Here is a 22,517-nt window from a genome sequence, read left to right on the forward strand (position 1 = left end):
CATTGCCCAAAAATCCAGACTGTAGCCAAATGGCATGTCTTCTTGCAACAACATAGTACCCTGATAAACATCCCTCTTATTGTAGATCTGTACTCCATTCTTGGCCTCGTGACTCATGTCACCTCTGAAGGACAGCCATTAGCTAGCTGAGGCAGCAAAGCCACCGCAGCTGCCACTCTTTATGCAGAAAGGAGGTGGACTGATCCCTGAGCATGCCTGTACACTGAAGAGTCAACAAGAGGTGACCCCTGCACCTTGACAGCTATTGCCATCCAACCCTCAACTGAAAGTATCTGGAAAGATTCTGGCACTGGACACAGTAGCCCACTGCACTGGGCTGAATTGCAAACAGCATAGATGGTATTGTTCCATGAGCCTGATTCCACTGTTCTATGAATAGATAGCTGGGAAATCTACAAGGGACCAGCCATTGGCGTCTCCAATGGGAGGCACAGGACTAGATGGTGGCAGGGTGACCACTTTGGGAAACAACAGGTAGAACTCCAATGCACATGAGGTAAACATTACTGTTTACCATGTAGATGCACACACCCCACCTGGTAACCGCCAGGCTGATGAATTGGGCTGCATCCACCTCCTAGAAGACATTCCAATGGAAGACACTGCCACCTGGCTACACAACATGAGAAATCGAGGACAACATACGTTGTGGGCCATTGCTAAGAACTGGGGCTTGCAGCTACATGACAAAGACATTGCAACCATCTGCCAAGAAGGCCCAACCTGTGCCCAGGATTGACTATGACCTTTACTGAGAGACACCAGACAGATAGTGGGGAGGGGGGCACCCCATTCAGAGATGGCAGATTGACTATATTGGTCCCCTGCCTCTCTCTGATGGCTGCTGTTATGTTTTGACATGTGTGACACTTATTCAGAACACCTGCAAGCCAACCCCAGTAAATGTACCACACAGAGGGCCACCATCTGTGGCCTGGAACAGCTGTGTGCTGCATACAGGGTGCCCACTGACCCTGACAGCAAACAAGGCTCCCACTTCAGAGGACATGAAGTGCAAGTGCGGGCAAAAGCTCAAGACGTCCATTGGCATTTCCATCTACCATACAATCCCACCCCAGCTGGGTTGATAGAATGCAGGAGTGGCCTGTTGAAACAACTAACTAGAAACCCATTCACTTGCCTTTTGGACACATCACCTGTCAACAGCTATATGCACATAAAACAAACACGTACATTCCAGTCAACCCAGTGCCTATACTCACGCAAGGGCCTGATGTCATCCTTAGAAATATAAGTAGACAGCATGCAGGAAAGATGTTCTTTGCTGCAGGTAGGAACACAAGGGAACCTTTTACTGCCCTTGCCACAAGATCTATTTACAGGGGAACATGTAATTGCCTGTCCCTGGAAATGGCAAACAAGTCCACAGTGTTTTGGGTTTTTGACCCTATAGGGATAGGGATAGAACAGGTCCTAACCATCACCCCATTTCTTCACCCCACTCCACTAAAAACAGTGAAAACATCCCTAGGCCTCTCATAAAAAAGGGACACTATCATAATTGCCTTGTGGAGCATTATTTTACCCCCATAACCTTTTCAGATTTGACCCACCTTGTAGCAGAAGGGGAACAAACAATTTGGTACTGCAAACCTGGAGCTAAATTGCAGCCAAGGGTGGGGTTATCTCAGAACACCACCACTTCCTGCATTCTATTAGACAACTGAGACTTTCCTTTTCTGGTGCCTACTCAACAGCTAACTTTTTGCCCTTAGATTCTGCATAAGAAACCTGTTTAATGAGTGGGCCCTGACTATAGCTTCTCTACAGAATAAGACCAACTGTTGCGTGTACAGTGAACTCCCCCTATCAGCGACCGTGGGCCTCCTCTGGGGAATCCAAGCCGCCAACCTCAGCATTTGGGAAGGCTTCTACCCTTGGTGAAACACCTTTAGGTCCCCTACCCGGACTGACCCATATTCGCTAAGTGTTCAGGCTTCCCACCCAGGAAGACACAAAGGACAAAATTTTCCAATTGATATGGGAATAAATAAGACTCTGCGAATGGAATATGCCATTGGGATGGCTTGGGATGATTAACTGCAACCCAGGTGCAAATTATGGGAGTGGCCCCATGGTGCATAGTGAGGCGCAACAGGACCACACATGCTATAGGTCATAACGTAGGATGGACATGCACACAACAGTGCAATTAACACTGTACTCATCACTGCTGATACTTGGCTGTGGAAACAACATGCATCCATTCCTGTGGGTGCCTTCCTCTCTCTGTGGGGATGGCTCTGGACATGTGGTACTCATGGCTGTCCCTACTTAACCTATAACTAGACTAGGTGCTGCACCTAGGGGTGGCCCTACCTGCCAGGCTGTATACTCACCCAGTTACAGGAGAAGCCTACCAACTGGGAGGTGGTCAGGGCCCGATATAGAACCAACAGATCATCTTGATGGTTCCATCCCCTGTCCACTCTCTCCCCTCTGTGGCCACAACTGACATAAAATGGTGGGTACAGACCTTAGCCAAATGCATGGTTGCCACCTTTAATTCCACGCATAAGGTAATCATCCTCCTTACCGGGGAGGGTTTCCAAATGAGAAAAGTAGTTCTGCAAAGTAGGATGGTTTCTGACATATGTCATCATCAAGGCAGATTGCAGCACGTATATACCTGACTATTCCACATTTCTCAAGCCATGGCTAGTTTCAGCACAGATATTAAAGCTATTGATTCCAAAAAAAAAAAATAAATAAATAAAGCTATTGATTCCCTGGACACTGGTCTTGTTAGTGCTTGTTTAAATAAAGCACTTGCCTTCTTCCTGGAAAAATGGTTTTTGTAGTTTCTTAGCTATTTGTGTTCTATTATTTGGATGTTGTGGCTTATACTGTTGCTGTGGGATTTGATTGCAGTGCACCTCAGCATACCTGGCCCCAGGAACATCATGGAAGAGGAGCACGTAAAGAATGTACAGGCCATTCAGGGTGTGCTGGGATGGAGTATATGGTACATGCTGGATAGCTAGTTCATGCAAGCATAACCCAAATGCCTGTTAATTACTATCTTGAGAATGTAGAGATCCCATCCTCCCTCCATATTCCTATCAAGCAGAATATGCAGAAAAAATGCTGTTCAGTGTTCAAAGTCAGGGGCTCTGGGGCACCTCCCTTATAATGAAGGGTGTCCTGGTGGCAGGCCTCAATCTCCTCAAAAACACTGGCCATGCAAGGAAGGGAAGGGCCACTGGTGGCTGCGGATACTTAACTGACTGATCCACCCAGGTGGTGATGCCCCAAGATTCAGCAATTCTATTCCTCAGTATTCACCAAAGATAAATGAAATTATGTCTACACAAAGCTTTGCTCACAAATGTTCACACCACATTATTCGTAACAGGCCCAAACTGGAAATAATACAAATGACCATTAATGACTGAATGGATAAGAAAATATGGTTATGTTCAAATAATGGAATACAAGTCAGGAACAAAAAGAGACTACTGACACATGTATTAATATGGTTAAATCTCCAATACATTATGCTACATGTAAGAGGCCAATTTTAGTTGGCTACAATTGTGCTCAAATCCATTAAATAACATTCTGGAAAAGGTAAAACTATAAGGACAGAAAACAGATCAGTGATTGCCACAGGGTGGGTTGTAGGAGGAGCTGAACACAAAGGGACTTGAGAAATTTTAAGGGCATGTTAGAATCATTCTATCATGATTATGGTGGTGGTTACATGAATGTATTAGTCAAAACTCACAGAATTGCCGCAAAATGCATGAAATTCATCACATATAAGTATCTTAAGTTAAAAAAAAGTCTTAGTGTGCTGTAAATTATACTTTAATGTGTGAAAAGTGTACTGTTTTCAACAGGCTAGTAAAATCATGGAATAAAATAGATTCTGGAAGCAACAAGTATGTAAAGATTCATAATATAATAGAAAGGGATTTAAAAATCATTGAAAAAAATAAATTTTTTCAATAAAGGGTTAATTGATTCAACCAAACTCATTGAATGCCTACTATGTGCCATGGAACTGCTTTAGACACTATACAGATAGCAATTAAAATAGAAAAAATTTATTCCTTTATTGTGCTTGCATTCTTGTTGTGAAGATAGACCATAAATACAGTAAATAAGCAAGTATCATCGTAAGTTATAGGGTGATAAGCACAGTAAAGATAATTAAAATGGGGCAAAGAAAATGGAGGGTGATGCAATTTTGACGTGGGAAAACTAGTAGTCACGTGGGAGAAAAATAGATTCCTACACTTTATACCTTAATGCAAAATAAATTCTGGGAAGATGTTTCATTTAAATGTAGAAAATAATTTCAAAATATAGAAGAAATTTTGGTGTATATATGAAAATCTTGAGTAGATACTTTCTAAGTATGACCCTAAAGGCATGAATCATAAAGTATAGATATATTCTATTGCATGAAAATTATAAGTTTCTGTATAGTGAAAAGCTAGAGAAACTGGGAAAAATTACTTGCCCTATATAGGATATAATAAAGATCGATATATTTAAGTTTTCAATCCAACAACAGAGATACAAAACACAATTTTAAATGGGCAAAGGTATTTTGCCAATAAAGAAATTCAACTCTATGAAAAAAGTATGTCAAAGAGATGTACATTAGAACAAACATATTTACTAATATTGATAAGATCAAAGATGACTAGTGTGGGTAGGGAGGAAATGCATACCTCTGTATCTTGGTGTAGGAGAGCTTATCAATATCAATAGCCTCCTAAGCATTTCTTCTGACACAGAATTTCACTTCTAAGAACTTATCATAAGGAAATGATAACACACAGAGATTTGGTCTCAAATATTTGTCACTTTTTGCAACAGTAAAAGTTGTAAACGATGTCCAGCAATATCTATTTAAATAAATTATGGCACATCTATGCCATGACAAATTACACAGCTGTTAAAAATGTTAAAGTAAATCAACTCAGCTATTGGCAGAACCTCAGTAAAAATTTTGAAATGTTAAAAATATATAATCAAATGTATATGTGTATTTTATTAACCTGGAAATATATTCATAATACATCACTAAGGAACAAATGTATTTTTAAACACATATAAGCATGGCAAAAATAAACTATTGGGACTACATGAAAATAAAAAGCTCTGCATAGCAAAGGAAACAATCAACAAAACTAAAAGGCAACCTATGGAATGGGAGAAGATGTTTGCAAGTGACATAGCTGATAAAGGGTTAGTATCCAAAATATGCAAAGAACTTCTACAACTCAACACTAAAAAAAACAAGTAATCCAATTTAAAATGGGCAGGAGATATGAACAGACATTTCTCAAAAGACGACATACAGATGGCCAACAGACACTTGAAAACATGCTCAACATCCCAAGGCATCAGGGAGATGCAAATCAATGAGATAATACCTCCCACTGTCAGAATGGCTGGAATCAATAACACAAACAACAAGTGTTGGTGAGGATGTGGAGAAAAAGGAATGCTTATGCACTATTGATGGGAATGCAAACTGTACAACCACTCTGGAAAACAGTATGGAGTTTCCTCAAAATATTTAAAAAAAGAACTACACTGTGATCTGGTAATTGCACTATAGGGTATTAGCCCAAAGAATATGGAACACCAATTTGAAAAGATATGTGCACCCCTATGTTTACTGCAGCATTATTTACAATAGCTAAGATATGGAAGCAGCCCAAGGGTCCACTGATAGATGAATGGATAAAGAAGATGTGTATATACATACAACGGAATATTATTCAGCCATAAAAAGAAATGAAATCTGCCCTTTTGCAATCACATGGATGGAGCTAGAGAGTATAATGCTAAGTGAAGTATGTCACAGAAAGACAAATACCATATGATTTCACTCCTATGTGGAATTTAAGAAACAAACAAAGGGGAACAAAGAGACAAACCAAAAAACAGACTCTTAACTGGATTACCGGAGGACAGGTTGGTGGGAAAATGAATGACCTAGGTGAAGGGGATTAAGAGTACACTTATCATGATGAGCACTGAGTAATATATAGAACTGTTCAATCACTATATTGTACACCCGAAATATAACACTGTATGTTAAGTACATTGAAATTAAAAAACTTAATAAAAAATGAATGTAAGCATGATACCTTATCCATAAACAAAACATGTATAAAGAACCTAAAATAACAGGTTTCAGAAATTAAGAATTACTATTTATGGGTAGATTTATTGCTTGTCTGTATTTTCTGATTTTCCTAATAGAACTTTTGTTGTGTTATTTTTGGCTTTGAGCATACAACTTATTTATGGTGCTTTAGTTTTAAAAACACTTTTACACCTATTATTTACTTTTATTATTAGTTTTTAATTATGTAACACCCAGTAGATAGGTACTGTAGATAGAAATGTACCAGTTTACAGATGGATGATCTAAAGTTTAAAGAGATTTAGTGAGTTCCCAAGTGCAAGGTGAATCTTAGATGCCAAAGCCGAGCATTAATTTCAGCTCCTACTCCAAATCTAATAACACCTCCCTGGTCTCTCCCCTGTATCTCACAGGGATTAATGCAAATACCAGTATCTATGCAATAAGTGTTTGCAATTTAAAAAACAAAACAAACAAAACCCCACTTTATTTTGTTTGGAGGAGGTAAGAAGGAAATGCTTGCCTTGCTCAGTCTTTTCAAAATTTGCCCCTCTCTTTTTTTTCCCCTTTGCGTGTTTTGTTTCTTAAATTCCACAAAGGAGTGAAATTGTATGGTATTTGTCTTTCTCTAACTGACTTACATTGCTTAGCATTATATTCTAGCTCCATCCATGTCATTCAAATGGGAAGATTTCATTCTTTTTTATGGCTGAATAATATGAATAATAATAATATGAATAATATTCATATTATGTAGGGGTGTGTGTGTGTGTGTGTGTGTGTGTGTATCTTCCACATCTTCCTTATCTATTCATCAATCAATAGACACTTTGGTTACTTCCATAATTTGGCTATTGTAAATAACACTGCTATAAACACAAGGGTGCATGTATCCATTTGAATTAGTGTTTTTGTATTCTTTGGGTAAATACCCAGTAGCGCAATTGCTGGGTCATAGGGTAATTCTATTTTTAACTTTTTGAGAAACTTCCATACTGTTTTCCACACTGGCTGCAAACAGACTTTTAACTGAGGGGAGGTGGGTTACCAGAGGGGAGGTGGGTAGGAGGATGAATTAAATAGGCGATGGGGATTAGGGGTGCATTTGTCATAATGAGCATAGAGAAATGTATGGAATTGATGGATCATTGTATTGTACACCTGAAACTAATATAACACCATATGTTAACTACAGTGGAATTAAAAACTTAAAAAACTTTGCCTCAGTCCTGGGCAGTCTTATTGCAGAAAATGTACAGCTAATATCAAGACCTAAAATTTAATTAAATAGCAGAGTTTACTCTTCAGTAATGGCGCATGATAAAAAGTCGTAGAAAATGGAAATGAATTCATGGGTAGCCTGGAGTACTATTTGGATTCATTAGTTTCCCCCTTATTTTCCATGTTATCTTTGTCTAGATAGCAAACAAATTCCAGCAGTGACCAGTTAATTTCCTCTTCAGCACTACTCACTCTCCAACATATTGGCACAAGCTGCTAAATGGTCAAATAAGTGGCCAAGAGGAAAGCAGAAGAAAAATCTCATGAATATTTCTGCAGTTCCAACACATGTGATTCTAAGAACGTATTGTTACCTTGCCATGGATACATAGTAAAAATGCCTTCAGGTCAAGTGCAATAGGAAGTACTTACTCTCAGGGAGATTACTCAGAAACAAGTCAAAATTAACAAAATTCCAGTGAGCATGAAGAGGCCTTTAATCAGAAAAATGTGTTCACTTGTGTTCTGGGTCCCATTTGCTCATAGACAAAATTAACAAAACTGGGAACCAGAATATATCCAGAAAAAAAAAATGAGAAAGGAACACAACTAAGGAATAAGTAGAATTCTGCAATCCTCTGTTAAGAAGAAACTTTATAATAAAATTAGTGTCTATTCAGAATATTTTCACATTTTTTAACTAGATGAACATTTATTTGTGAATGTGTGAAAATAACTCTTTCAAGCATGGTACTTATCTGCAAATTGAAGTTGAGTCATTGTTGTGTACTCTCCCTCTCAAACATTTTGATACCTTTCCATAGTTCTCTTTTGCCTCAACACAAGCTCTACCTTTGCAAAGATAAGAGATCCACTGATGACCCCCCTCCTCCAAACTTCAAACTGACTTACTCATATGAATTGAGAAAGCCAATGTCTTCATCATCATCATCATGGAACCTGGAGAGTCGTTCCATTATACTTTAACCACCAACAAATGCAAAAACATGTCATTAGAAATTTGCTACATGGACGAGCGTTGTGAAAATGTATTTGAACAAGAATTCCTTGAATCTAAAGGATATAGCAAACATGACTTAGCTCACTGGATGGCCTAAATTTTTAGGAAGAATTTTAGACTTATTGTCCAGAAGACTGTATTCTCATGGATACTTCCAAATCTCTCTAGTTTTCTCTTCCCCTCCCCCATCCCGTCTCTCCCTCAACCCTACCCTCTACCCCTCTCCTTCCCCTTCCCTCCCGCACCCCCCACTTTGTTTCCTTTCTGTCTTCTGCCTCTCTCATCCTCTTTGTCTGTCTTTCTTGGGTGTGTGCGCTCTCTCTCTCTCTCTCTCTCTCTCTCTCTCTCTCTCTCTATATATATATATATCACTGATCCAAATAAATGACATCAGTAGTCTTTAATGCACCATCGTTGAGAGGTAAAATATATCACAGTAGTCAAATACTTCCGATGCCACTTTATTCAAGTCAGTGTGAAGGATTAAAAATGTACATAGAGCTAAGTGAGTTCATAGACTTACTTTTTTTGGTTGAAATTGATACATTTGCTATAGAATATATAAACTAATTGAACTCTTAAAAATATGTCAATTAGTTATTTGGAATCTGAGTCCCTCCCACCACCTTCTACTCTTCACATATCATGGATAACTTGGATAGGATGTACATAATTGTTAGAAACAAGGACTTCATAACTAATTTGACCTCATAAACTTTAGTATGCCCCTTCCTCTCTCTGTATATATTTATATCTCACCTTTCCTTGGGTGCTTTAACACAGGTTACTCTTTTCAACTCACTTGAGTCATAGCTAAGGGATTTAAAATGCACATTGTAAGACTCCATGTATTTCTAGACTAATTTTTAAATGCAAATTAGTGTAAATTACTCTAGATTTATAATCTGGCTGACCTAAGAATATAACATCCTAATCAGTTCATTGAAACCAGGTATATAATATTTCCCTAGAAACTAACTTTACATGTTTGTAATGAAAATCTTAGTCCTGTAGAAAAAATTAATAAAATCAAGTTTATGTATACTTCTTTTAATCCCCAAATATAATACCATTTTGTGGTTAAATTTGCTTCAAATTCAACCTCAGTCTGTAGATACTAATCTTGCTTGCCCTTGTAATTTTGTCTTAACTCCCTACACCACCTATTAACCCTTCAAGAATCATAGAGGTCTTTCCTGCACCTCAGAAAGGATCAAATACCTCCTGACCTGAGTTAAGGGCTGCCTCCAGTGTGATAGTGGGTTTGGGGTACCACCCTCACATGGTGGCAGCACTCTGGAGGGTAAGAGGCATATCCAGGGTCTACAAGCTCCATTTTTTTGTGCTGAGGGTTCCTCTGCTCCCTGTCCACTGCTGATTCCTCCTTGCTCCAAATGCAATTCTGTCCTCTCTTGGCCCCATACACTCAGCGGGTATGTCACCTCATACCTGGGCAATTTCATAGTTTCCCAAGTGTTTTGGCTGCTACAAAAAGTAACAGACTATTTCCTTTTATGACCTGGTCTCCTTGCCCCAAATAGATCCAGAAAAGAAAGTTACATTCTGAAGCTTGCAAAGACTTGAGATAAAGTGTCAAAGAAACTGTGTATTGCCATGAGCACTTTCCTGAATGAACTTCACAAATCTCAGTATCTCCCTTCCTCTATCTCCATGTATTTATATCTCACCTTTCATCAAAGGGTCAACACCAGTTACTTTTTTCCCCTGACTTGGGTCATTGCTAAAGGATTAAAAATGCACATTTTAAGACTTCATGTGTCTCTCTAGATTTTTTTAATTTTTATATGAAAATTAGGTACAATTTGGCTACAATTTGTACTCAAGTGGACTTAAAAATAATTTAATCAGCCTTTGATACCTGGCATTCAATGTTTCCCTACAAATGAGGCTTTATATGCTTAAAATGAGACTCTTACTCCTGTGGACAAAAACTTAATAAATCAAGTTTGTGTACATTTTCTTGACTCCTGAATCTTCTCCTTGCTCCAAAATGGGTTTATCTCCTCTGTTGTTCTACTTTATTTTTTTAAGCTTATTTATTTATTTTGATAAAGAGAGCACAAGACAGCATGAACAGGGGAGAAGAGAGAAAGAGAGAAAGACAGAGAATCCCAAGCAGACTCCATGCTGTCAATGCAGAGCCCAACACGGGGCTTAATCCCAGGAACCATGAGATCATGATCTGAGCAGAAATCAAGAGTCAGATGCTTAACTGACTGAGCCACCCAGGTGCCCCTTTGTTCCGCTTCCATTAGAGTCTCATACATGGGGGATTTTGACAATTTCCTAGGGGTTTGGGTGGCCACTAGCTAGGGCTGACAAACAGGAGAGGAATAAGATGCATCCCCTCATGACCTGTTTCTCTTTTATCCAACTCTGTCTAAACTGGAGACAAAGTCACTTTCATATGCCACAGTAATTTGGAAATGGTGTCAAAGACTCTCAGTGTCTTCTGGAAAATAGTATGGAGGTTCCTCAAGAAAATAAAAATAGAACTACCCTACAACCCAGTAGTTGTACTGCTAGGTATTTATCCAAAGGATACAAACATGCTGATTCATAGGGGCACATGTACCCTAATGTTTATAGCAGCACTATCAACAATAGCTAAAGCATGGAAAGAGCCCAAATGTCCACTGTTTGATGAATGGATAAAGAAGATGTGGTGTATATATATATATATATATATATATACACACACACATATATGTGTATATATATATGTGTGTGTGTATATATATATATATATATATATATATATATATATATATTTGAATATTACTCAGTGACCAAAAAGAATGAAATCTTGCCATTTGCAACAACGTGGATGGAACTAGGGTGTATTATGCTCATTGAAATAAGTCAGAGAAAGACACGTATTATATGATTTCACTCATGTGGAATTTAAGAAACAAAACGGATAAACATAGGGGAAGGGAAGCAAAAATGAGATAAAAACAGAGAGAGAGACACAAACCACAAAAGACTTAAATGCAGAGAACAAACTGAGGGTTGCTGGTGGGGTGTTGGGTGGGGGATGGGCTAAATGGATGATGAGCATTAAGGAAGGCACTTGTTGGAATGAGCACCGGATGTTATGTGTAAGTGATGAATCACTAAATTCTACTCTTGAAATCATTATTATACTATATGTTAACTAGGATTTAAAATTAAAAAAAAAAAAACGAGGAAGACACAGAAGGAAAAAAAAAAAGACACTGTAATGTCTTGAATGCTCCTGAAAATGAACCTCCAAATCTCAGCCTCTCTCCCTCCCACCGTCTCCATATGTGTCTTTATACATGTATAGTTCTGTTTACATCTCTATTTATATCTCACATTTCGTTGATGATTTCACCAGAAGTTACTGTTGTCAGTTCACTCAAGGCAATGCTAGGGGATAAAAATGGGACAGAGTCAGACACTACATGATATTCTACATTAAATACTTCAGGTCAGTTAGTTAAAATTACTCTCCAAATTACAAGATAGTTAACTCTTTTAAAATTTACATATAATGGCCTTTTGTAGCAACGTGGATGGAACTGGAGAGTGTGATGCTAAGTGAAATAAGCCATACAGAGAAAGACAGATACCATATGGTTTCACTCTTATGTGGATCCTGAGAAACTGAACAGGAACCCATGGGGGAGGGGAAGGAAAAAAAAAAAAAAAAAGAGGTTAGAGTGGGAGAGAGCCAAAGCATAAGAGACTGTTGAGAACTGAGAGCAAACTGAGGGTTGATGGGGGGTGGGAGGGAGGAGAGGGTGGGTGATGGGTATTGAGGAGGGCACCTTTTGGGATGAGCACTGGGTGTTGTATGGAAACCAATTTGACAATAAATTTCATATATAAATAAAAAAAAATTTACATATAAATCAGTTATTTGAAACCTGGTATGTCGTTTCCCCCTAGAAATGAGGCTTTTTGTCTTTGTAATGAATACCTTGCACCTGTCAAAAAAATTAATGACTCAAGATTTAGGTACAGTTCTTTACTACTGAATCTGACTCAATGTGTAACATTCTTTTTGGGTGGGATTTATTTATTTACCTCAGCGTAGGAATACACCTCTCTTGACCAATCTAATTTCCTCATTTGCAAGTCTTTCCAACCCATCTGTGCTTTTTAGGAATCAGGGATGTCTTTCCTGCCCCTCAGGTAGTATCAGATCACTACAGGTCTGAGTCAATGGCTCTATCCAATATGATGGTAGGTCTGGGCTTGGGGCACCCCCCAGCTGCAAATGGTGGCAAACATACACAGATCCAAGTCTATAGGCTCAATTATTTTCTGCTGAGGCACCCTCTGCATCCTGTCCCCCCATATGTTTGCTGTTTATAATTTACTAGTATTCTCCTTCCTACCCTAGTACAGACTCAGACACAGGCAATCTGAAAATTTCCTATCAGTTTGGCTGCTCATAACCGAGGGTGAAGACTGGGGGTGAGAGAACTCCTTCTATAACCCATTCATCTTTCTTCTACCTTGATTCAAAAATCCTTGATTCTATATTACATATAGAAGCTTACCATGAGAAGACTTTACAAACAGTATCAAGAGAACTGTGTATCCCCACGGGGAGTGAACATCCCAAATCCCATCCCAAATCTCAATATGTGTGTGTGCAGACACATATTTATGTATGTATTCATCATAGCTCACTTTGCATTGGAGAGTCCTTTGGAGGATACTGCTGTCCATTCACTCATGGCAGTTCTAAAGGATTAAAAGTAGACATAGTTAGATACCACATGACTTCTAGACTTACTGATTTAGTTCAAATTGGTTACGATTACTCTTGAAATTATAAACTGGTTGATACTTAGAAAATTTGCCTGCAAATTAGTTATTTGAAACCCAATATCTCATTTTTCCTAGAAATGAAGCTTTATATGTTTGTAATATGTATTTTAGACCTAGCAAAAACATGAGTGATTCAAGAGTTAAGTACAGATCTTTTCTACTGATGCTGGCTCAGTGTGTACCAGCCTTTCATGGTGGAAATTATTTCAATTCAACCTCAATTTGCAAGTATACATCCTTCTTCCCTCCCAAATGTTCTGCTTCTCAAGTCCCTCCTTCATCTCCTTTTACCACTCTTGCCTTCTCTGCCCTCAGATAGTGCAAGTAACTGCAGGCCTGAGGTAGGGGCTCCCTCCATGTGACTGTAGGTTTGGATCTGGGACAGCAGCCTCATATGGTGGCAGAACTCTTGGAGGGTGAACGATCCAGGTTCACTTAGCACCTTTCTTTCTGCTGAGGGCTCCTCTGTCCCCTGGCTACTGGCACCTCCTCTTTTGTCTTAGTAGGATTCTGTTCCCTCTTTACCCAGCCTAGTAAGACTCATACATAGGCACGCTGGAAATTTTCAAAGGTTTTGGCTTCTAGACACTAAGAGGAGGAAGGATTCCTCTTAGGACCTGCTCCTCTTTGATCCAAACAGATCCAAAAAGATAGGAAGTGACCTACAGGTGCTACAGTGAGAAGATTCAGAAACAAAGACACCGTATTGTATGGATGATCCTGAGAATGCATTTGGAAACCTTATCCCTTTCGCTCATAGTATTTGTTTTTGAACGTGTCTTTGTGTGTCTGTGTGCATATAAATGTATACATACATATGTGCATATAAATATATATTTATCTTTATTCATTTATATCTCACATTTCACTGGTGAATTCCTCATAGCCATCTGATTTCGATTCAGTCAGGGCCGTGCTAAAGGATTAAAGAGGTACATAATCAGACACCATGTGTAATACTAGACTGACTTTCCTTCATTTAAATAACTATAATTGCTCTATACTTATGAACTGGTCAGTCTTTAAAAATTCATGTATTTACCACCTAATTGAACCTGGTAGGTCATTTTTTTTTTAGTAGAAATGAGGCTTGGGGCGCCCCTGGGTGACTCAGCTGGTTGAGTGTCTGATTTGGGCTCAGATCATGATCCCGTGATTCCGTGAGTTCAAGCCCAGCAATGGGCTCTGTGCTGACAGCTCAGAGCGTGAAGCCTGCTTTGGATTCTGTGTCTCCCCCTCTCTCTCTGCCCCTCCCCTGCTCATCTCTATCTGTCTCTCAAAAATAAACATTAAAAAGATTTTAAAAAAGAAAGAAAGAAATGAGGCTTTATATGAGATGTTAATGACTACCTTAGGCCTATAAATAATGCATCAATCTGTAAGTTCTTTACTGTCACTCTAAACTGATTGTGTAACAGCCTTTTGTAGTAGAATTTATTTCAAATTCAACTTCAGTTTGGAGACAGCCATCCCTCTTACCCATTTAAATTCCTGGTTCTGAGGCCCTTCCCTCTTCTCCTGACTTTCATCTAAGGGTTTGGCTGCTAGAAAGGGAAACAAATCCACTCAGGGTAAGAAGTACCCCTCTTATGTCTTCCCCTTTTGTTCAACTAAATCTAAAAAAAAAAAAAAAAAAAAGATAGAAAATTACCTACATACACTACAGTGAGAGAACTTAGAAGCCGTATTGAAGACACTCCAGGGAGGAGTTAAGATGGGGAATGATTAGGGGGACCCCAAGCTTGTCTAGTACCTTGAACACAGCTAGATCTTTATCAAATCATTCTGAAACCAAAGAAATCAAACAGAGGTTTGAGAGAACAAAACTCGCGAGACTACAAGTGGAAAAGTGACCACCCTTTAGGAGGTAGGAGTCGTGGAGAATTTAATGGGGGAGCTGTTGTTCTGGGTACAGCTTGGGGAGGGATCCTGCTTGGAGAGACTACTGCAAAGTAGTATAAGTAGCGGAACACAAAATCTCAACTTTTAGCAGTCTGCTACCATGGAGGAAGTGCCCGGCTTAAAGGTGCTCAAGTGGTGAAGTGGAGCAGAATCCCAGGAGTGACAGTGCGGTCTGAGAATCCCTTGGGGCACAAGAAAGACACACGCCATGCCAACATACTGTGCTGTTTCCAGGCATAAGAGAGGGGACTCGCTCTGGCAGAGGGCAGCAAACAGGAGTGCTAGCTGTCTGCTCTGACATAAGCTCTGAAGAGTGGTATATTCATGCCACTGCTTTTTTGGCACAGGCTGGCAAAAACCTGGCGAGACCCTCCCCCAGAGGAACACTGTGGGTCTGCCCCCACAGGGATCCCTAAAATTTGGGATTTTTAAACTCAGTTGTAAGCCTGAATAAAGAAGCTTGGACATAGGCAGGGTGAATGCAGGGTTCTGATGAAAATCGGGGACACAAGAAGGGTGATTAATTGCTCTTCTGTGAGGTTTCCCTGAAGAGTAAGTGGCGCAAGCATTTAGCTCCAGGGCTGTAGAGCAGGGAGCTGCCATTTTCAATCCACTCTTCAGAGCCAAAAGGCTTCAGGGAGCAAAACAGCACCACCTAGTGGAGGTCAGAGCCACTTACACCAAGCCCCTCCCCCTCGCACCCTAGAGGCGAATTTCCACTCAAACAAGTCAGCCTGAGAATTAGTGCAGCAGGCTCCTCCTCCAGAAGACCAGCACCAACAACTCACTTGCACCAAGTCTACTGGGCAAACAGATCTAGGAAACATAGGATCTAAATTCCATTTTACTTTAATTCTTTATGTTTTTATTATTACTTTTTTCATTCATTTTCTTATTTTTTTTCAATTCATCTTAAAATTTTTACTTTTTTTGGGTTGCCTGGGTGGCTCAGTAGGTTGAGCCTCCGACTTCAGCTCAGGTCACGATCTCTCAGCTTGTGAGTTCTAGCCCCACGTCAGGCTCTGTGCTGACAGCTCAGAGCCTGGAGCCCGCTTAGGATTCTGTGTCTCCCTCTCTCTCTGTCCCTAACCCACTCACACTCCGTCTCTGTCTCTCTCAAAAATAAATAAACATTAAAAAAAGAAAATTAAAAAAAATTTACTGTTTTTTTTACATTTTTATGTATACATTTTTATATATACATATCCTCTTACTTTTTATTTTATCGTTTGTTTTCATTTCATTTCATTTCATTTCATTTCATTATATTATGTTTTAATTTGGGTCTAGACTCCTAACAAGCCACCCAAAGCACACCCAGGATCTAGGGTGGTTGTTGTTTTTAATTTTTTTTCTTTCTTTGTTTGTTTTCTTTATTTTTTCTTTTCTTTTATGGACAAAATGACAAGATGGAGAAACTCACCCCAAAAGAAGGAACAGGCAGAACTCATGGTCAGAGATTTAATCAAAGCAGATATTAAATAAGATGTCTCAACTAGAATTTAAAACCACAATTAAAAGGATGCCAGCTGGGGTTGAAGAAAGCATGGAAGACAGCAGAGAATTCCTAAACTAAAATCTTGTCAGCCCCAAATTAAAAATGCTGTAACCAAGGTGCAATTTCAAATGGATGCCATGATAACAAGGCTGGATAGAGCAGAGCAGCGAATCAGTGATATAGGAGATAAAATTATGGAAAATAATGAAGCTGAAAAGAAGAGGGGAAACAAAGACAAAAGATCATAATACAAGACTTAGAGAACTCAGTGACTTATTAAAGAGGAATAACATTTGTATCATAGGAATCTCAGAGATGAAGAAAGAGAAAAGGGGGCAGAAGGTTTATGTGAGCAAATTATAGCTGAAAACTTCCCTAATATGAAGGACATACATCTAAATCCAAGAAGCACAGAGAATCCCCATTAAATTCAGCAAAAGCCAACCATTGCCAAGGAATACCATAGTCAAATTCACAAAATACACAGACAAGGAAGGAATTATGAAAGCAGCAAAGGAAGAAAAGTCCTTAACCTACAAGGGAAGACAAATCAGGTTTGCAGCATATCTGCCCACAGAAACTTGGCAGGTCAGAAAAGAGTGGCAGGATACATTAAACATGCTAAATGGGAAAAATATGCAGCCAAGAATACTTTATCCAGCCAGGCTGTCATTCAGAATAAAAGGAGAGATAAAGAGTTTCCCAAACAAACAAAATCGAAAGGAGTTCATGACCCCCAATCCAGCCCTACAAGAAATTTGAATGGGAACTCTTTGATTGGAGAAAAACAAAACAAAACACCAAAAGCAACAAAGACTAAAAATGACCAGAAACACTAACTCCACAGGCAACACAATGGCACTAAATTCCTATCTTTCAATAATCACTCTGAATGTAAATGGACTAAATGCTCCAATCAAAAGACATAGAGTATCAGAATGGATTTAAAAAAAAACAGAACCAGATACATCTCTATGCTGCCTACAAGACACCCATTTTATTTATTTATTTTATTTATTTATTTATTTTAAAAAAATTTTTTTTCAACGTTTATTTATTTTTGGGACAGAGAGAGACAGAGCATGAACGGGGGAGGGGCAGAGAGAGAGGGAGACACAGAATCGGAAACAGGCTCCAGGCTCTGAGCCATCAGCCCAGAGCCCGACGCAGGGCTCGAACTCACGGACCGTGAGATCTTGACCTGGCTGAAGTCGGACGCTTAACCGACTGCGCCACCCAGGCGCCCCCAAGACACCCATTTTAGATCTAAAGGCACCTTTAGGTCTAAAAGTGCCTTTTAAAAGGGAAAGTGAGGGGATGGAGAACCATAGATCAGGCTAATTGAGGTCAAAAGAAAGCTGGAGTAGCCCTACTTACATCAGACAAACTATATTTGAAACCAAAGGCTAACATGAAATGAAGAATAGGTCTACCCTAATCATAATTAAGGGGTCTATCCATCAAGAAGAGCTAACAATTATAAATATTTATGTCCCTAACTTGAAAGAACCCAAATATATAAATCAATTAATAACAAACATAAAGAAACTCATTGATAATAATACAATATTATTAGGGGACTTTAACACCCCACTTACAACAATGGACAGGTCATCTAAGCAGAAAATCAACAAGGAAACCACATCTTTGAATGACACACTGGAACAGATGGACTTAACAGATATATTCAGAGTATTTCAACTTAAAGCAGGAGAATACACATTCTTTTCAAGAAAACATGGAACATTCTCCAGAATATATCATGTATTGGGTCACAAATCAGCTCTCAAAAAGTACAAAAAGATCGGGGCGCCTGGGTGGCGCAGTCGGTTAAGCGTCCGACTTCAGCCAGGTCACGATCTCGCGGTCCGTGAGTTCGAGCCCCGCGTCAGGCTCTGGGCTGATGGCTCGGAGACTGGAGCCTGTTTCTGATTCTGTGTCTCCCTCTCTCTCTGCCCCTCCCCCGTTCATGCTGTGTCTCTCTCTGTCCCAAAAATAAATAAACGTTGAAAGAAAAAAAAAAGTACAAAAAGATCAAGCCCATACCACACATTTTCAGACCACAGTGGTACAGAATTTGAAATCAACCACAAGAAAAAAATATGGAAACAACATGAGTACTTGGAGATTAAAGAACATCCTTTTAATAAATAAATGGGCTAACTAAGAAATTAAAGAGGAAATTAAAAAGTACATGGAAGCCAATGAAAATGAAAATATGACAGTCCAAAATCTTTGTGGTGCAGGAAAGGCAGTCAGAAGAGGGAAGTATATAGCAATCTAGGCCTTCCTAAAGAAGAAATGAATGTCTCAAATACACAACCTAACATTACACCTAAAAGGGCTGGAAAAAGAAAAGCAAATAAAGCCCTAAATCAGCACAAGAAAGGAAATAATGAAGATTAGAGCAGAACTCAATGATATCGGAAAAAAACAAAAATGTAGACCAGAACAGTGAAACTAGGAACTGGTTCTTTTAAAGAATTAACAAAATTGGTAAACCCCTAGCCAGATGTCTCAAGAAGAAAAAAGAAAAAAACAAAATAGATAAAAAATAAGAATTAAAGAGGAGAGGGGCGCCTGGGTGGTGCAGTCGGTTAAGCGTCCGACTTCAGCCAGGTCACGATCTCGCGGTCCGTGAGTTCGGGCCCCGTATCAGGCTCTGGGCTGATGGCTCAGAGCCTGGAGCCTGTTTCCGATTCTGTGTGTCTCCCTCTCTCTCTGCTCCTCCCCCGTTCATTCTCTGTCTCTCTCTGTCCCAAAAATAAATAAACGTTGAAAAAAAAATTAAAAAAAAAAAAGAATTAAAGAGGAGAGATCACAACTAACACCACAGAAATACAAACAACTATAAGAGAATATTATGAGCAAGATATGCCAACAAATTGGGCAATGAGCAAGAAATGGATAAATTCCTAGAAACATATAAACTATCAAAACTGAAATAGGAAGAAATAGAAAACTTGAATAGATCTGTAAGTAGTAAAGAAATTGAATCAGTAATCAAAAATCTCCCAACAAACAGGGTCAGATAGCTTCCCAGGAGAATTTTACCAAACATTAAAGAAGAATTAATACCTAATCTTCTCAAACTATTTAAAAAAATAGAAATAGAAGGAAAACTTCCAAGCTTATTCTACGAGGCCAGCATTACCTTGATTCCAAAACTAGACAAAGACCCCACTAAAAAGGAGAATTACAGACCAATATCCCTGATGAGCACTGATGCAAAAATTCTCAAGATACTAACAAGATACTGGCACAAAAACAATCAACGGAATAGAATAGAGAACCCAGAAATGGACCCTCAAATGTCTGGTCAACTAATCTCAAAGCAGGAAAGAATACCCAATGGAAAAAAGATGGTCTCTTCAACAAATAGTTGAAGAATGGGAAAACTGGACAGCAACAGGCAGAAGAATGAAAACGGACCACTTTCTTACACCACACAAAAATAAACTCAAAATGGATGAAATACCTAAAGGTAAGACCATAAAAAATCCTATAAGAGATAGCAGGCAGCAATCTCTGACCTCAGTGGCAGCAATTTCTTAGACATGTCTCCCAAGGCAATGGAAACAAAAGCAAAATGAACTATTAGAACCTCATCCAGATGAAAAGCTTCTGCACAATGGAAGGAAACAATTAACAAAACTATAAGGCAATTGATGGAATAGGAGAAGATTTTTGTAAATCTTCTGATAAAGTGTTAGTATCCACAATCTATAAAGAATATATCAAACTCAACATGAAAAAAACAAACAACCCAGTTCAGACGTAGGCATAAGACATGAGCAGACACTTTTCCAAAGAAGACATCCAGATGGCTAACAGACACATGATGCTCAATATCACTCATCATCAGGGAAATACAAATCAAAACCACAATGAGGTACCACCTTGCACCTGTCAGAATGCCTAAAATTAACGACTCAGGAAACAACAAATGTGGGCAAGGATGCAGAGAAAGGGGAAGACTTTTGGACTCCCGGTGGGAATGTAAACTGGTGCAGCCACTCTGGAAAACAGTATAGATGTTACCCAAAAAATTAAAAATAGACTACCCTACAACCCAACAATTGTACTACTCAATATTTATTCAAGGATACAAAAATGCTGATTTGAAGGGGCACATGCACCCCAATGTTTATAGCAGCACTATCAACAATAGCCAAAGTATGGAAAGAGCCCAAATGTCCATCAACTGATGAATGGCTAAAGAAGATGCGGTACACACACACACACACACACACACACACACACACACACACACACAATGGAATATTACTTAGTCACCAAAAAGAATGAAAGCTTCCATTTGCAATGACATGGATGGAACTAGAGTGCACTATGCTAAGCGAAAGAAGTCAGTCAGTGAAAGACAAAAATCATATGATTTTACTCATATGTGGAATTTAAGAAACAAAACAGATGAACATAGGGGAAGGAGAGGCAAAATAAAATAAGATAAAAACAGAGAGGCAAACCTTAAGAGACAACTAAATATAGAGGAAAAAACAGGGTTGCTGAAGTGGAGCTGGTGGGGGGATGGATTAAATGGGTGACAGGCATTAAGGAGGACATTTGTTGGGATGAGTGCAAGGTGTTATATGTAAGGGATGAAGCACTAAATTCTACCCCTAAAACAAACACTACACTATATATCAACTAACTTGAATTTAAATAAATAAAAAAGACACCCCGTGGATGCACCTGTCATTTAAAAAATCTCATATCTCTCTTTGTTGTTTTATTTGTGTATATGTCGAGATTATACATACAATTTTAAATTTATGCATTCATATCTCACATTTCATTGGTGGATTCCTCATAGTTTTCTAATGTCAGTTCATTCTGGGCATGGCTAAAGAATCAAAAAGGTACATAGTCAGACACAATGTGTAATTCTAGATTTCCTTTTTTCCATTCAAATAGCTACAATTATTCTACAATATGAGTTGGTTGAGTTTTAACAGTCCAAGTGCAAATCAATAATCTGGAACTTGGTGTGTCATTTCATATTAGAAATGAGGGTTTATATGGTGGTAATGATTATCTTAGGCCCATGAATAGTGAACACATCAAGACTTAGGTAAAGTGTTCTTAGTCATTACCCTAACCCAATATGTAACTACCTTTGGTGGTAGAATTTATTTCAATTTGACCTCAGTTTATAGGTTTATAAGTACATATCCCTTTGACTCCAACTAATGGCATGATTGGCAATTTCCTCCATCCCCTGCTTACTCTTCATGCTTCATGGCTGTCTTTCCAGACCCCCAGACAGGGCTAAGTAACTAAAGACTTGAGGTAGAGGCTTCCCCCCAGTATAACAGTAGGTTTAGGATGGAGTCTCAGCCTAATACAGTAGCAGAACTCTTGAGAGTCATGGACACATCAGTCTATTATCTCCATTGTTTCCTCCTGGCTTCAATGTGCTGCCCACTGTAGACTCTTCCTCTCTGGCCCACCCTAGTAGAGTCTGATATACAGGCCATCTGGTAATTTCATAAGGGTTTGGCTGCTACCCACTAAGGCTAACAAACATGCTTAGAGGAAGAAGCATCCCTTTCATGACCTGCTCCTATTTTATTTAAGTGAATCTGAAAATAATAGTTATCTACAATGTTAATGTGAGAAGACTTAGAAAAAGTGTCAGACACTCTGTATTGCTTTGGATGTTCCTCAGGGTGAATTTCACAAATTCTATTTCTTTGTGTTATATATCTGTGTGTGTGTAGGTGTATGAGTGTTGTGTGTTCGTGTTGACAGGAGCATGTATATGTGTGTGTGTATATATTATATACTTATATATATACACATATCTTTATGCCTTTTAAGCTCACATTTCATTGTCGTCTTCCTCATAGGTTTCTGATGTCAATTCATTAGGG

General features: G+C 38.9%; 1 protein-coding gene across 1 annotated transcript in view; it reads right to left on the reverse strand.

Annotated features, from left to right (window-relative positions):
* LOC121012895 (phosphatidylinositol 3,4,5-trisphosphate 3-phosphatase TPTE2-like) overlaps window positions 1-8,351 on the reverse strand; it is a 113,310-nt gene extending 104,959 nt beyond the window's left edge. Inside the window, exon 1 of the mRNA XM_040448302.1 lies at window positions 8,288-8,351. The gene's annotated coding sequence lies outside the window, so the exon portion shown is untranslated. The remainder of the gene's footprint in view (window positions 1-8,287) is intronic.
* Between the last annotated feature and the right edge of the window lie 14,166 nt (window positions 8,352-22,517).

This window comes from Herpailurus yagouaroundi, unplaced genomic scaffold (genome assembly GCF_014898765.1).
Source record: "Herpailurus yagouaroundi ecotype Mexico unplaced genomic scaffold, PumYag 197, whole genome shotgun sequence".
NCBI lineage: Eukaryota > Metazoa > Chordata > Mammalia > Carnivora > Felidae > Herpailurus > Herpailurus yagouaroundi.